Source organism: Salvelinus alpinus, chromosome 30 (genome assembly GCF_045679555.1).
Source record: "Salvelinus alpinus chromosome 30, SLU_Salpinus.1, whole genome shotgun sequence".
Classification (NCBI taxonomy): Eukaryota; Metazoa; Chordata; class Actinopteri; order Salmoniformes; family Salmonidae; genus Salvelinus; species Salvelinus alpinus.
Genome location: NC_092115.1, coordinates 8,238,292 through 8,242,414, shown reverse-complemented (window position 1 = coordinate 8,242,414; position 4,123 = coordinate 8,238,292). Strand labels below are relative to the sequence as shown.

The 4,123-nt window shown below is 38.5% G+C and overlaps 1 protein-coding gene across 2 annotated transcripts in view; it reads right to left on the bottom strand.

The window, feature by feature from the left end:
* Positions 1 to 3,810, bottom strand: part of LOC139559782 (cadherin-7-like) — a 162,140-nt gene extending 158,330 nt beyond the window's left edge. Inside the window, exon 1 of one of the 2 annotated variants that reach the window (XM_071376134.1) lies at positions 3,422 to 3,810. The gene's annotated coding sequence lies outside the window, so the exon portion shown is untranslated. The remainder of the gene's footprint in view (positions 1 to 3,421) is intronic. The other variant, XM_071376135.1, reaches the window with a different exon arrangement.
* Between the last annotated feature and the right edge of the window lie 313 nt (positions 3,811 to 4,123).

Here is a 4,123-nt window from a genome sequence, read left to right as displayed (position 1 = left end):
CACACACACACACACACACACACACACACACACACACACACACACACACACCGTATTAGCATCTCTACTAGGACATTAGGGCGGTATAGGGACATAATCAACATGTGAAGCAGTGCCTCCGCCGTGATCGCTTATCATGTCCCTACCGCCGGGCAAAAACAAGGTCTACACCATCATCCTCAATCATGTCTTGTTGTTCAAGCTCAGCCCGAATAATAAACAGGTATAGTAGCGTCAATACACAACCTTATAGGCCAACGTTAGCAAAGAAATAAAACAACAACAATCTGTTTGGAAAGAAACACCTTTAAGATACATTGGAGCCTAATATATTTTCAAAAAAATATTGTCTTAAATTGTTAAAGAAAGATATACTTTGAGTCAACTTCTTAGACATCTCAATTTGTGGGCATAGGCCTACATAATATACTGCCAATTTAATATATGTTCTTCAAAACATAAAATGCTGACTTTGCACCCCCCCCCCCCCCCAATTCTTTTTTCAATCAGATGACTTAAATCGTAGGGTATAGGCCTACAGCTCACATGTTGACTTAAATCGTAGGGTATAGGCCTACAGCTCACATGTTGACTTAAATCTTAGGGTATAGGCCTACAGCTCACATGTTGCTACAACAAGGGACGTTGAACTTTCAACAATGGACAGTATGGAGGTTCTAGTCTAGACCGCCCGACTGAATTGTGTTTTTTAAACTCTCCAAATGGTTAAATGAGTGAGAAACAGATTATTATCATATTATCTTAAACTGAAATGTAGAATTATTTAGCAAAAAAATTATTTTATATTGCGCTAATTTCACTAATGTAAAACAGTTAGTCTTACTACCTTATTAAATAAGCTTGCAATGTCACCACACACAATTGAGTGGAATTACACATCCTTTCGCTTTAAACTGACAAATATCTTTGGTTTTAGTACCGTTGGTTTTATCATACGCCCCTGTCCATCGTAGGACTAACATGCTGACCAAACCGGCAGCGTTGAGTGAGCCGTTGAAAAATAAATGTACATTATATTACATATTATTATTATCACCCACTTGGGTGTTAGAAAGATGACCACGTTCCTCCAGTCCAGTTGGTGGCGGAAATGCATCCTAAAGTAGGTTTCCAACCGCCATATAATATCTTCAAAGAAGAAACATTTACGGGGCGAGATTTTAATCAAAGAACATTAACTAGATTTCCCCTGTCATTTGTGGATGAATTGTCGTAAGTAGAGAACACAGGATTTTGTGTGACTCGAAAATGGGTCAACATTCTACAAAGATCCAGTAAAAAAGAATATTCCATATTCACCATATTCATTTCAGGTAAAATAACAACCCGATATTTATCTCCCAGGACAAATTAGCTAGCAACAGCAAGCTAGCTAAATGTCCATGAATGTTTCATGTGTGTTTCAACCTGTCCCCAAATGAATATAGTTGGTTCACAGTTGCTTTTGGTATTTTAACCTGTGTGTCAGGAATGTGTCTGGTGGGCTGTAGATAAAATCAACTTGAGCACGATGGCACGCACTCGGACGCACACGCACGGAGCCGGTTTGGTCAGCATGTTCGTTTATTTTTTAAATTATTATTCATAAATGTGAACCTTTATTTAACTAGGCAAGAACAAATTCTTATTTACGATGACGGCTTACACCGGCCTAACCCGGAAGACGCTGGGCCAATTGTACGCCACCCTATGGAAGAAAGCAGTTGTCATTTTCAAACTCGAACAGCACAAATAATTCAGAGCTTTCTCTGCATAAAAGTTGCTGGTCACAAACAAATACACAGATTTGACAGTCAGCTATGAAAAAGGGCAACCTATGTCACTATGTAGAACTACCTGTGAGGTGATGATTCTTTGAAATTATCCAGGCAAAAAAAGTTTTGTGTTTCCTATTTTGTATTGGCCATCTATCATCTAATCGACAGGTATTTGTAGTTTACCAAAGTTTTTTGTGGTTTGTAGCCTAGCTGTTCTGAGCGTTGGGCCAGTAACCAAAAGGTTGCTGGTTTGTATCCCCGACATGACTAGTTAACAAATATGCCAATATGCCCTTGAGCAAGGCACTTAATATGCACTTAACCCTGATTGCGAGTGTAAATCGCCCCGGATAAGAATGTCTGTGGAATTTTTGTCTTTTAGAAGAGAGCAAATGGTACATCTGGCTGCTGTTATTGTCCCAGTTTCATTGATTTTAATACAATATCGATGTGAGTGATTAGTTTGCACATGCTACTGACTACAGTAGAACAAGCTAATTAATAGGAGGCTTGGCAAATGTTGGTGCTGTGCAGTTTATAATCTAGGTACTAATTTAGCAAAATACAAGTAATCTGAAAACAAATAATCAAAATATCACGACCTATTTCAGCATATTGATTATGAATTCATACATTAAAACCAGTTCTTTGACACTAAACTGTAAATCAAAAATCTATGACAACAGGAAGCAGCAACAGTATAATTTTCAACTGATGTTTTAGGAATATAAATTATACTTATAACAATATTATTTTAACAGGATTCTACTTAAATCAGGTAAACACTACTGAATGAGCCCCAAAAACGTGCTATTATTGATCTATTTTTATGAGATGAACTGAAATCGTGAAAAATACGTTTGCATTGCCTACTAAACTATTGGCTACTACCATTCACGCCACGCAGTGGTCAAAAGAGACCCTACACGCTGTGCCTGGAAGGCCAGTTCCGTTGTTCAGACCGCACTATCATTGACTCGACTGATGAACGATGCAGAGACGTTCGATACCGAGAGATACTGTGTAATTTCATATCGGCAAGAGTTAACCTTCCGCATTATCTGACGTATGTCTGCCTACATTTATTATGAAACCCAAAGTGTCACTCAAAAGTGTACTGATAAAGATAGCCTAGATACGTTTTCAGTTGAAGTATTAATGATAGTTCCCACTCGTCCAAAAAGTAATGTAAAATAGTAACTCGGTTAATATACATCAAAGTTTTAGCCGATACAAAATTGACATCAGCCGCAGTTTAAACCGTATCCGTAATTATACAGCTTTATATTATACACAATGCTGATTCATGAATCAACGATGCTTTTTTATAATCATTAGAGGCCTCACTATCATATGCAATTATAAATCCCATGCAACAAACATCACTGTCAGTTTACACACCTTATGGAGAAATAGACTCGGCAAAACAGATATTTTCGGATTTGAAAAGATTCCAATTTGTTTTTATTCTTCCAGATTTATTGGAGGGCGATTTCTGCTGAGAAGATATACATATGCAGTCAGAGTTTTGCAGAAACACATTTTTAGTGCATACAGAACATTTGTGTTCAAGAAATTCACTAGAATTTAAAATCGCACCTTTGGATAGTTAATTAACATATAAAGTGAATAGCGGTGCATACCTTTTCCTCTCTGGAACGCACTCAAAAGGAACCCGCAATCACATAGCCAATGCTCCAAAAAAGAATCCAACACATTGTAAAGGCATTGCCACAGTCGAAGTGTTGAGAAAGCCGCGCTGTAACATCTTATAAACCTCCCCTTACCACTACTGTCGTTTGATGTCTTCCTCTCTCTCACACCGTCCGGACGATGCCACTGCCACAGACAGTGAGTGGCGCGTTCAACGTGATTGCAATAACTGTGCTGCTCAGCTCCCTAGCTCCAACTACGTGTTGTCGCTACAATGATCTCCATTGAGAAGTCACAGCTGCAGCGAGACGCAGACCGAGAACGATTCCGCATACTAGGGGGGGAAAGTTGGAGAAAAATCTAACTGCCGGTCGTGAAACAATGTCCTGAAGCTTGTTTCAAATGGCATTTTCTAGAGCTAGTGGAATTGGAGGCAGTCAAGCGCATGGCTCCAGGCTACTTTTCCTGGCTCAACAATATTATTGGCATACGTTAATAACATAGCAATTCTTCTTTTTATTAACAATGATTTTGAATTAGAATGAACATCAGTAGGATAGCAGAATTGAACGAGGCTAATTACCACTAAATACTGGTGTGTTCCCACAATGCTCTTGTGTAAAATGAAAAGAGATTTACTGCTCCTTGTGTTAATTATTGTCACTCAAAAACATGTTTTGCAGACAAGGCAT